General features: G+C 48.5%; 1 protein-coding gene across 2 annotated transcripts in view; it reads right to left on the bottom strand.

Annotated features, from left to right (window-relative positions):
* POLK (DNA polymerase kappa) overlaps positions 1 to 12734 on the bottom strand; it is a 179839-nt gene that overhangs the window by 158689 nt on the left and 8416 nt on the right. The window lies entirely within an intron of this gene.

Raw genomic sequence — 12734 nt, 5'->3', positions numbered from 1 at the left:
CAAACGCAGAATAGAATGAAGAGAGTGAAGAGAAGATGATTAAAGCAGAAACAACAAAAGGTACAGAAAATTTTTTTTTGTTGCTTTTCGTAGAATCAAGTAGTATTGTAACTGTATTAATTAAAGTTTATAAATAGGAAATTAAAAAAAGGCAGTTTTTTTGGGACTAAACCCCTTTCCTCAAGTCAGGACAGGATACCATAACAGCAGGGGTGCCCAAATGGTCAATCGCGATCGACCAGTAGATCACAAAGGCAATGTGAGTCGATTGCGTTGCCTTTGCAATCTTTTTCTTCCTGCCTCCCCGAGCCAGGCCAGGCGCATACAAGTGCCAGACTCACAAGACTTCACCTCCGATGTCAATTCTGATGTCGGAGAGGTAGTTCTGGGCCAGCCAATCGCTGCCTGGCTGGCCTGGAACTTCCTCTCTGACATTAGAATTGACGTCAGAGGTGAAGTCTTGTGAGTCCGGCGCTTGTACATGCCTGGTCTAGCTCAGGGAAGCAGCAGGGAGAAATCGGCGTGGTGGCTTACGGGGTAGGGAAAGAATCGGGGAAGTGGAGAAATTGGCGCGATGGCTTGGGGGGGGCAGGGGGAGAGAGAAAGAAAGACAGGCAGGGGGTGAGAGAGAGAGAAAGAAAGAAAGGCAGAAATAAAGAGGCGACGGGGAGAGAGAAAGAAAGAGACAGAAAGGAAAGGGAAGTGGCAGAAATAAATAAATATTGGATTTACAGTCAGAAGAAGGAAGTGCAACCAGAGACTCATAAAATCACCAGACAAAAAGGTAGGAAAAATGATTTTATTTTCAATTTAGTGATCAAATGTGTCCGTTTTGAGAATTTATATCTGCTGTCTATATTTTGCACTATGGCCCCCTTTTTACTAAACCGCAATAGCGGTTTTTAGCGCAGGGAGCCTATGAGCATCGAGAGCAGTGCAGGGCATTCAGCGCATCTCCCTGCGCTATAAACTGCTATTGTTTATGGAGGTTGTTCCTGAGGTGACATTGCATAAAGTCATCTGCTTTGACCTCTTTGGAAAACCCGCGGAATATAAATGATAATTAATATTTTCTCTGCGTACAGTGTGCTTTGTGTTTTTTAAAATTTTATTGTTGGTAAATCATTTTGACTTGGTCATTTTTAAAGTAGCTCACAAGCCCAAAAAGTGTGGGCACTCCTGCTGCCATTCTTGTATGACTGGATGAGCTATATTTTATCTTTTTTTTTAGTTGTTTAAATTCATACAAAAATAAATGGCTAGACTGAACCTAATAACTTCATTAACGCCTTTCCCTTTTTTGAACCTCTATACCATTTGAAAGAGGGCAAATATCTAATTATTTCCTTCTAGCATTGGATGCTTCTTAAATTTAGTAAAAATATTCTTTTTTTAAAAAAATCTTTATTCATTTTCAAATATTACAACAAGTGTATAATACTCAATCAGAAAAACATTAACTAATCACTATACTCTTTAAAATATATAAATATAAAAGAATCCCTTCCCACCCACCCATATATTAATAATAAACAATTATCAATTATTGTCTTTCCCACTCCCACCCCTCCTATAACTTATCTAATATTAAGGTGTTTAAGATGTCTGATCATTAGAATAAATAATCAATGACCCACAAATCTTTTTAAACTTATGATAATTTCCTTGTTGCATGGCAAGCACCCTCTCCATTTTATAAATATGACATACTGAGTTCCACCAAAAAGTATAATTAAGTTTAGTAAAAATACAAGTGTCAAACCTTAAAAAAGGAAGTCATATTGAGCATTGGAAAATAATAATAATTAACTAATAAAAATAGTACACATTTAGGGCTCCTTTTACTAAGTTGCGAAAATGGTTTTAGCGTGTGATTAGCGCGCGCAGAATTACCACAGGTGCTAGACGCTAAAGCCAGCATTGAGCTGGCATTAGTTTTTTCCGCGTAGCGTGGGAGTTTGCGTATGCTAAAAATGTTAGCGCACCTTATTAAAAGAGGGGATTAATTTTCCCCACCACCAAATTTCTCCATCCTGCCCCACCCAGCTACTTTTTCATGCCACCCGGCTGGAAAAAATTTCTGGGGAAAACACTGGAGTATCTGCCTGAGCCCGAGAGTTCAGGTAGCACTGGCTCTATAGCTTGAACATCTAGCAAGCACTGAACAGTGGCTTGAACCTTGAGTGCCTTGTCCGGCCTCCCTACGGGAGAGTCCACAAATCAGTCCGCTGTACAGAGGTCTTCTTGGTGAACTTATAAATGCGCTTCTCTTATCAAGATAAGCCCAGCTCTTACCTGTTACATTTTGTTTCCTTGTGGCTGAAATTTTGGGGCACGCTCTCGTTGAACAGTATACACAATTATTCTTATTTTTATTTGTTTTTGATTCACTGATTGCATTTTCACATGTTCTTTTGATTGCTCATAAGTGAAATCCTATCATGGTGAGTGGCCTAAATGGAGTGAGTTTTCTCACGTTTCAATCAGGGTCATGTATGACAATTAGAGCCTTTTCCCATTTTGGGAAAGTACTCTTTAGAGCTCACAACCTCACACTGAGGATTCACACTTTATAATTAATATTTATAAAGATACTCTGTGTCACCATTCCACGAGCATAGTCTCCCTCTTTCTTTTTCATATCTTTTGAAGTATCTCAGGTCTTTGATCTTTGGGTTTTTCTTGTTAAGTTCTTTTTAAAATGATAAGATTTCAAAAGTCGATACTAATGTGTACTGTGTACAACAGCCAGAACCACTTTTAACGGCACCCCCAGCCTCCTGGACAAGGTAATATTACCACTCTCAGAAGGAGAGTCCATTGCAGCAAACAGAACATGGACTGACTTCCCAACAATACAATGGCCTGACCTGAACCGAATCTACAAAAAATACAGCCATGCAGCATGCGCCCTTAATAAATGCCCCCCCCGTACCCCGCCACTTTAAAATTCTGAACTCACCTCATGCAATGGGTACAATCTATGCTCACCGATTGCCAATTTCCAACGGAATTTTGCAAGATCATCATCAGGCCAATCATGAAAGACCCAAAGGGTCTTACCCTCGAACTACATACCCATAGCCTCAATACCAATGTACATCAAACTAATGGAAGGCTTAGTGGCTTAATACCTCGCAAACTACTTCAAACTAATGGAAGGCTTAGTGGCTTAATACCTCGCAAACTACTTAGACGATCACAGCCTACTTCATCTCTCACAATCTGGGTTCAGGACTAACTATAGTACAGAGACACTACTAAGCTCTCTCCTGGACTCAGCCTGACATGTTCTAAGCACAGGTAAGAGGATACTGATCATCCAACTTGACCTCTCTGCAGCATTTGACCTGGCAGATCACAGCATCCTACTACAAATACTAGAAGCAACTGGAATCACAGGCAAGATACACACCTGATTCCAAGGTTACCTACAGTTCAGAACCTACAGAGCCAAGACAAATAAAGAAATATCAGTACCCTGGTCCAATCCCTGTGGTGTACCCCAAGGATCACCACTAAGTCCAATGTTTTTCAAACTCTTCACTGCCTCCCTCGGCACCAGTCTGGATAAAATAGGCATAACATCGTACAACTACGCAGGTGTCATCGCCAAACTCCTTCCTTTCGATCAACCAACTACCTAGAAACAGTTGAAAAGTGGATAAAAGACCACAAACTAAAGCTGAACAAGGACAAAACAAAATTCCTACAGCTTGAAAAGGCAAAATTCCAACCATAACAGAACTCAGCACCTCCAAATACTCCATACAACCCACCCTAAAACTCCTTGGAGTGATGATAGACAGATGCTGCACCATACAACTATAAATCAGCAAGACCATCCAGAAATTCTTCACTATCATGTGTAACCTACGTCTGATTCAAAAATTCTTCGACAGAGAGCAATTCTGCCTCCTGGTCCAATCCCTTGTCCTAGGACTCCTAGACTACTGCAACATCCTTTATTTACCATGCCTCGCTGGCATGATAAAACAATCACAGGCAGTACAAAACACAGTCCTCAGACTGATCTACTCACTAATCAAATCACCACCGCATACCTAGAGACACACTGGCTCCCAAAACAAGCACGCATACTTTTGGAAAAGCCAAAAAGAATGTCATCAAGTGGTTAGGAGAGCAAAAAGAGAATACGAAGAGAGGCTGGCCAGGGAGGCAAAAAACTTCAAATCGTTCTTCAGATATGTTAAAGGGAAGCAACCGGAGAGGGAGGAAGACAGAAAGGGAGTGATAAAGGAGGAAAAAGAGGTAGCCGACAGGTTAAACAAATTTTTCTTGTCAGTCTTCACGAGCGAGGACACATCTGGTGTACCAGAACCCGACGTGATCTTCCATGGAGACCAAGAAGAAAAACTGTCGACAATAGAGGTGAGCCATGAGGATGTCCTCCAACAGATAGATAGATTGAAAAGCGACAAATCACCAGGCCCGGATGGTATCCAACCTAGGGTACTAAAAGAACTAAGAAATGAGATAGCGGGAATACTCCAACGAGTCTGCAACCTATCCTTGAAAACTGGAGAGATCCCGGAGGACTGGAAGATAGCAAATGTTACACCTATCTTTAAAAAGGGGTCAAGAGGAGACCCCGGAAACTATAGGCCGGTAAGTTTGACATCGGTTCCGGGCAAGATGGTAGAAGCACTGATAAAGGACAGCATCTGTGAGCACATCGAAAAAAATGGGCTGATGAAAGCGAGCCAACATGGCTTCTGCAAGGGAAGATCGTGCCAAACAAACTTACTGCACTTCTTTGAGGGGGTAAACAGTCAGTTGGACAAAGGGGAACCCGTAGACATCATTTACCTCGACTTCAAAAAGGCTTTTGACAAGGTACCCCATGAGCGGCTACTTAGGAAGCTGTGGAACCATGGGGTGGAAGGGGACGTGCATAGATGGGTCAAACACTGGTTGGCAGGCAGAAGGCAGAGGGTTGGAGTGAAGGGTCACTACTCGGGCTGGAGGAAGGTCACGAGTGGAGTTCCGCAGGGGTCTGTACTCGGACCGCTGCTGTTCAATGTATTTATAAATGACCTGGAAACGGGGACGAAGTGTGAAGTTATCAAATTTGCGGATGACACTAAACTCTGTAGAAGGGTTAGAAATGTGGAAGAGTGTGAGGACCTACAAAGGGACCTAAACAAACTGGAGGAGTGGGCGAATAAATGGCAGATGGACTTCAATGTAGGGAAATGCAAGGTCATGTATATAGGGAGAAAGAACCCGATGTTCAGCTACCAAATGGGGGGATTAGTATTAGAGGGAAGTAACCTTGAAAGGGATTTGGGTGTACTGGTGGACACAACAATGAAGTCAACGGCACAATGTGCAGTAGCCGCGAAGAAGGCAAACAGAATGTTGGGTATTATTAAGAAGGGTATTATGACCAGAATGAGAGAAGTCATCCTGCCGTTGTATCGGGCAATGGTGCGCCCGCACCTGGAGTACTGTGTTCAGTATTGGTCATCGTACCTTAAGAAGGATATGGCAATACTTGAGAGAGTACAGAGGAGAGCGACACGAATGATTAAAGGCATGGAAAACCTTTCATACACTGAAAGATTGGGGAGATTGGGGCTCTTCTTCCTGGAAAAGCGGAGACTCAGAGGAGACATGATAGAGACCTACAAGATCATGAAGGGCATAGAGAGGGACAGAATTTTCAAACTTTCAAAACATAAAAGAACAAGAGGACATTCGGAAAAGTTGGAAGGAGACAGATTCAAAACGAATGCTAGGAAGTTTTTCTTTACCCAGCGTGTGGTGGACACCTGGAATGCGCTTTCAGAGGACGTAATAGGACAGAGTACGGTACTGGAGTTCAAGAAAGGATTGGACAATTTCCTGCTGGAAAAAGGGATAGAGGGGTATAAATAGAGGGCTACTGCACAGGTCCTGGACCTGTTGGGCCGCTGCGTGAGCGGACTGCTGTGCAAGATGGACCTCGGGTCTGACCCAGTGGAGGCATTGCTTATGTTCTTATGTACTGTCTACTATTCAAAGCCTTAAATGTCATAGCCCCCATATATCTGAACGACCACCTCACCCGAAACAACTCAACAAGACCAAGGAGAATGCAAACTCTATTTACCCACCCCACAATCAAAGGGCACGCAGCGCAAGAAGATATACGACAGCCTACTAGCAACCCAGGCAACTCTCCACCTTGCTAATAACACCACCTGATTATAATGCCTTCCAAAGAGAAATAAACACCCTGCTATTCAGAAAATTTGTCAAGACAGACTAATGCCATACCAAAAGACCCTGCTATTCAGTAAATTTGCGAAGACAGACTAATGCTGTACCTAATCAAATCTGACCCTAGATATAGCACCTAATATTGTTATTCTCCTGGATATGTCCAGAAAGCACAGTTACTTACCATAACAGATGTTATCCAGGGACAGCAGGCAGATATTCTCTACATGTGGGTGACGTCATCCACGGAGCCCCGACCGGATACTCTCGCAAGCAAATTTGCTTGAAGATCTTCAAGCTTGCGAGTGTACCGCGCATGCGCGTTTGCCTTCCCGCCCGAGTTAGGGCATGCGTCTCCTCAGTGTGGCCTCAGTTCAAATAGCTAGCAAAGAAGCCAACCCGGGAAGGTGGGTGGGTTGCGAGAATATCTGCCTGCTGACCCTAGATAAAACCTGTTACGGTAAGTAACTGTGCTTTACCCAGGACAAGCAGGCAGCATATTCTCTATATTTGGGTGACCTCCAAGCTAACTATAAGGGGATGGAGGGAGAGTTGGAAAGTAAGGAGAACAGGATTTGCAAAACCGACCGGCCAAAGTGGCCGTCACGCCTGGAGAAAGCGTCCAGACAGTAGTGAGAGGTGAATGTATGAACCAAGGACCAAGTGGCAGCCTTACAGATTTCCTCAATGGGAGTCGAGCAGAGGACAGCAGACGCCGCCATCGCACACACTTCGTGGCTGGAGACTCGACCCGGCAGGGAGAGGCCAGCCTGAGCGGAACAGAGAGAGATAGAAGCGGCCATCCCGTTAGAAATGGTCCACTTATAAACAGAGCAATCCAAGTGGGTAGGATCGAAAGAGAGAAACAGCTGTGGAACAGAACGATGGGGAGCGGTGTGCTTCAAGTAGAAGGCCAGCGCACACTTACAATCAAGAGAATGCAGAGCCACTTCTCCAGGGTGAGAAGGGGTCTGCGAAAAAACCACAGGAGGAACCATGGATTGGTTGATGGGAAACCCGGAAACAACCCTAGACATGAACGTAGGACAGGTACGGAGGACCACCTCATCATGATGGAAGACAGGGAAAGGTGGGTCCGCTACCAGGGCTTGAAGCTCACTGACCCGACGGGCAGATGCAAGAGCAATAGGAAACACAACCTTCCAAGGAAGAAACTGCAAGTGAGCTCACGCTAGCAGCTCGAACGGGGGTTACATGAAAGGAGCAAGAACCAAGTCAAGATCCCAAACCACTGGAGGAGGTTTAAGGGGCGGATGAACGCGGAAAAAGCCTTACATGAAGCGGGAAACCACAGGATGGACAGAGATAGGCTTCCCATCAAGTGGCAGATGAAAAACAGTAATGGCACTAAGGTGGACACGTATCGAAGAGGAGTTGAGTCCAGCGCCCGACAAGTGTAACAGATAGTTTAAGACAGCAGACAGGGAGGCAGATGATGGCTCAAGCTGCCGAGCAGCACACCAGGAAGAAAATCGGGTCCACGTCTGATGGTAACAAGGTTGAGTGGACTCCTGCCAAGATGCCCCAGGACATCCAGCACAGGCTGGGAGAGCTGGAACGAGGGCATTAAGTCTCGAGGAATCAGGCTGTCAAGGGCAGAGACTGCAGGTTGGGACGAAGCAGTGAACCCCGACGCAGCGAAAGCAGAGAAGGAAAACAGGCAGAAGAAGAGGCTCCCTAGAACTGAGTTGTACAGAAGGGAGAACCACGGCTGCCAGGGCCACTGAGGAGCTATCAGAATCATGGTGGCCCGCAAGGACAGGAACCTGATAAGGGACATCAAAATCAGAGGGAATGGAGGGGACGCACACAGAAAAAGGTACGTCCAATCCAGCAGAAAGCAGCCGCTTCGAGCCCAAGAGGGGTGTAAACCCTGGAGTAGAAGCGGGGCAAATTACGATTGAGGGGGGACGCGAACAGATCGACATCCAGAGACCCCCAACGAGCAAACACCTGACACAGAGCCAGGAATGGAGGGACCACTCATGAGGCTGCAGAAGACGACTCAACCTGTCCGCCAGACAACTGTGCTAGCCCAGAATATAGACCGCGCGAAGGAACATATTGCGATGATGGGCCCAACCCCAGGGCCGCAACGTCCCACGGCACAGGGACGGGGACCCCCATGCCCCCCTGCCAGTTGATATAATACATGGCGACCTGGCTGTCCGTGCGGATCAGCACCACTCAGTCGCAAAGCAGGTGGCAAAAAGCTTTCAGAGAGTGGAGAATCGCACGAAGCTCCAGCAGAGTGACGTGACAAAGGCGGTCAGCACTGGACCAAAGACCCTGAGCACGAAGACCGGACAGACGAGCCCCCCCAAGCAGAGGCCGACGAGTCCATCGGGAAGACCTGTCGCGGAGGAGCATGAACAGAAACCTCCAGAAGAATTGGAAGAGAGCAGCCACCAACAGAGAGAGTTCTCCAACAAAAGAGGCACGACAACTCATCGAGAGAGAGAGGCTCGATATTGATTCCATGGGGATGCAAGGCTCCACTGGGGAATTCGGAGGCGAAGTCTGGCAAAAGGAGCCACGTGAACCGTAGAGGCCATGTGACCAAGGAGGAGCATCAGAAGTTGAGCAGGGGCCGAGGACAGAGGGGACACCTTCCGGCATAAACGAACAAGAGCCTCCTACCGAGGTCGAGACAAGAAGGAGCGTAGACGAACTGTGTCCAGGTCCGCTCCGATAAACTCCAGAGACTGGGGCGGATAGAGGCGAGACATGGGGAAGTTCATCCCGAAGCCGAGACTCTGAAGGAGCAAAATGGTCTGATTCGTCGCTCGCAGAACCTCCTAGCGAGAGGATACTTTGATCAACCAGTCATCGAGGTAGGGAAACACCTGCAGGCCACAGAGACGTAGGGCAGCAGCAACCACAACCAGGCAGATCGTGAAAACCCTTGGAGAGGCCGCCAGGCCGAAGGAGAGAACACAATACTGAAGATGGAGACCCCCACCCGGAATCTCAGAAACCGGCATGAGGCCGGGTGAATAGGAAATTGCGTGTATGCCTCTTTGAGGTCCAGTGAGCACAGCCAGTCCCCTTCATCCAAGAGGGGGCACAACGCTGGAAGGGTGAGCATACTGAACCGTTCCCGGACTAGAAACTTGTGCAGTGCCTGGAGGGCCAGGATCAGACGCAGATCCCCCATCCTCTCGGGCACCAGAAAATATCAGGAGCAGAATCCTGTATACCACTGATCCGGAGGAACCTCGACTGCTCGGAGGCAAAGTAGGGCTCGAGCGTCCAGCAACAGAAGGGGCAGTTGAGACCGGCCCGAAGGACACTCTCCGGGAGGAAGGTCTGGGGGTACGAGACTAAAGTGAAGGGAGCACCCTACCCGGATGACGGGAACGCCCAACTGTCAGAGGTAAGGCTGTCCCACCGTGCGTAGAAATGATGGAGACGCCCCCCGAAGGGAGGGGAGAAGTCTCCAGAAGGAGAGGAGTTCGGAGGCTCATATTGGAATAGTCAAAAAGACGGTCCAGGTTTCGCTGAAGCCGGTTGCTGGACCGTAACTTGGCGCTGCTGCAGCTATTGCGGTCGCTGCAAAGGAGGCCAAGAGAATGCAGGAGTGGTATCCTGTGGGTACCTCTGGAGAGGGATTCTATACTGCCGGGCCGGAGGGTTGTCGGCTTAAGGCGCACCAGAGAGGCGAAGGACCGTTCGTGTTCTGAGAGGTGCTTAGTGGCCGCCTCGATAGAGTCATCAAATAGCACAGTACCCACGCAAGGGAGATTGGCTAGACGATCCTGGAGATTCGGATCCATAGCCACACTCTGAGCCAAGCGAGATGACGCATGGCAATCGCAAAAGCTGGGACCCTCGAGGACAACGAAGGCGTCATAGGCTGCCTGGAACAAATAGAGCCGGAGTTGGGAGAGAGTTTCCTCTAGGAGACGAAACTCCATACTACAAGAATCCGGCACGTCTGCCCGGAATGAATGGAAGGCTTCCACACAGAACCAGAGATAGGACGCGAAGATAGTTGAGAACCCTCGAATCCCTGAACAGGATCTAGAGATGTTGAGGCACAAAGCCACAGTCGACGTCGAGGCACAAAGCCGCAGTCGACGTCGGGGCACAAAGCTTCAGTTGAGGCATCCAGCCGCAGTCGACGGCGAGACACACAGCCTTAGTCGACATCGAGGCACAAGGCCTCAGTCGACGTCGAGGCACACGGCCTCAGTCGACGTCGAGGCACACGGCCTCAGTCGACGTCGAGGCACAAGCCAGAGTCGTCACGAGGCACAAAGCCACAGTCGACGTCGAGGCACAAAGCCTCAGTCGACGTCAAGGCACAAAGCCTCAGTCGATGTCGAGGCACCAAGCCACAGTCGACGTCGAGGCACCAAGCCTCAGTTGACGTCGAGTCACCAAGCCTCAGTCGACGTCGAGGCACAAAGCCACAGTCGACGTCGAGGCACAGAGCTCCAGTCGACATTAAGGCACAAATCCCCAGGCGACGTCGAGGCACCAAGCCTCAGTCGACGTCGAGGCACCAAGCCTCAGTCGACGTCGAGGCACCAAGCCTCAGTCGACATCGGAGCACCAAGCCCCAGTCGATGTCGAGGCACAAAGCCCCAGTCGACATTGAGGCACAAAGCCCCAGTCGACGCCGAGGCACAAAGCCCCAACCAACATCGCTCAGCCGAATTCCGTCGAGGCTTCGGACGGGGGAACCATACCAATGAAACTGGTAATGAAGGTACAGCAGTGGGCTCCATAGAGGGCAACCTCGAGGATGAGTATTCCCATGAAAGGAGGCACACTTTGGAGGTCTCGTAGAGGCTGGCACGACTGCACTCGATGCCTGGAATGCCCGAGACTCAGCTGGCGGCGTTACTGAGGTAATGCACCTAGAAAGGAAAGAAGAGACTTACCGAAGGATGGAACCCACGAGGCACAGCAGACAGGACGAGGGGGATTAGACGAGGCCGCCACTGGGGATCAATGCCATGCCAGCTCGATTCCAATGAAGGAAAAGGGCCCCGCTGTTCTACTCACACGAGGTGAACCCAGTGAGAGACCATGGGAGAAAGAAAAACACAGCCGCAGCCTAACGAGGACTAGCGGCAGGGCCGAAGCCCAAGAAGGGCCCGCTAGAGGAAAACCAGCAGGATTACAACAAAAAAAATTTTTTTTTGAAATAAAAGAAGCGCCGCACAGCGACTTAAGGAAAAATAAAATAAAAGAAAGAAAGCCGCGGTGTGAAAAGGCAAGTAGGAAATGGCAGAGCTGTAGAACAGGGCTTCTTGGCTCCGCGGAAAAATAAGAACTGAGGCCACGCTGAGGAGACGCGCGCCCTAACTCAGGCGGGAAGGCACACGCGCATGCGTGGTACACTCGCAAGCTTGAAGATCTTCAAGCAAGTTTGCTTGCGAGAGTATCCGATCGGGGCTCCGTGGATGACATCACCCACATGTAGAGAATATGCTGCCTGCTTCTCCTGGGATAATATCTCTTTTCAACTCTTTATGATTATATCCAAACTTTCTCTCCACTGCAGAAGCTATTGCTTTGGCATGTCACCACTTTTAGACTGTGGGCCAGCTTGAAACTTGCTCTCCAATTTTTGCTACAATCCAAAGGTCCCTTTTCTTTCTTCAACTGGACTACATAAAATTCCCAATTGCCAAAGGGGGAATGTGGTATATTTAGTATCTATATGTAAACTGCTTTGATTATAATCTTATATAATAATACCCTTTGCGCGCATGCGCACTTCAATCTTCGTGACTCCGTGCATCTGTAGCTCCGTGGCCGGCAGAGAAATGTTGGAGAGTGCGGCGCATACATGTTCGGTGCGTGCGCACATTGGGAGCATGTGCGGTGTGTGCGCACTTTCTGAGCTGACATCGGGGAGAGAAGGAGGCGCCGGTGACCGAGCTATGGAGCTAGTGGAGGGAAGGCCACAACCACTGCCGCTTCCTGGTCGCATGGCCTTCTCCTCTGCCTCCACTCTCCCCTCTGGATGAATTTCAGTTTGTTGGGCAGATTGAGGATGAGGATTTGTTGGAGGATGGTGGCGCTGCTGCAGAGGGGCTGGGGGGGAGGGGGGGCAGCCAAAGGTAGGGGAGCGGGGCGCAGACAGGGAACGGGAGGGAGGGAAAGAAACATTAAGACAGACAGACACACAGACGGCAGCCAAGGAGAGAGAGAAAGAGACAGAAAGACACACAGACAGCGGTCAAGGAGAGAGAGAGACAGAAAGGCAGACAGACACACAGACGGCGGCCAAGGAGAGAGAGAGAGAGAGAGAAAGAAACAGAAAGACACAATGACACACAGACAGTGGCCAAAGAGAGAGAGAGACAGAAAGGCATAACACAGACAGCAGCCAAGGAGAGAGGGAGAGACAGAAATACAGACAGACAGACAGCAGCCAAGGAGAGAGAGAAAGAGAAAAAAGAGAGACACAGACAGCGACAGAGGGAGACAGAAAGACAGACAACAGCGAAGAAGAGAGAGAGATAGAAAGA

The sequence above is a fragment of the Geotrypetes seraphini genome, chromosome 1 (assembly GCF_902459505.1).
Source record: "Geotrypetes seraphini chromosome 1, aGeoSer1.1, whole genome shotgun sequence".
NCBI classification, from domain to species: Eukaryota; Metazoa; Chordata; class Amphibia; order Gymnophiona; family Dermophiidae; genus Geotrypetes; species Geotrypetes seraphini.
Note: the sequence above shows the minus strand (reverse complement) of the source record. Positions and strands in the feature narration are given on the sequence as shown.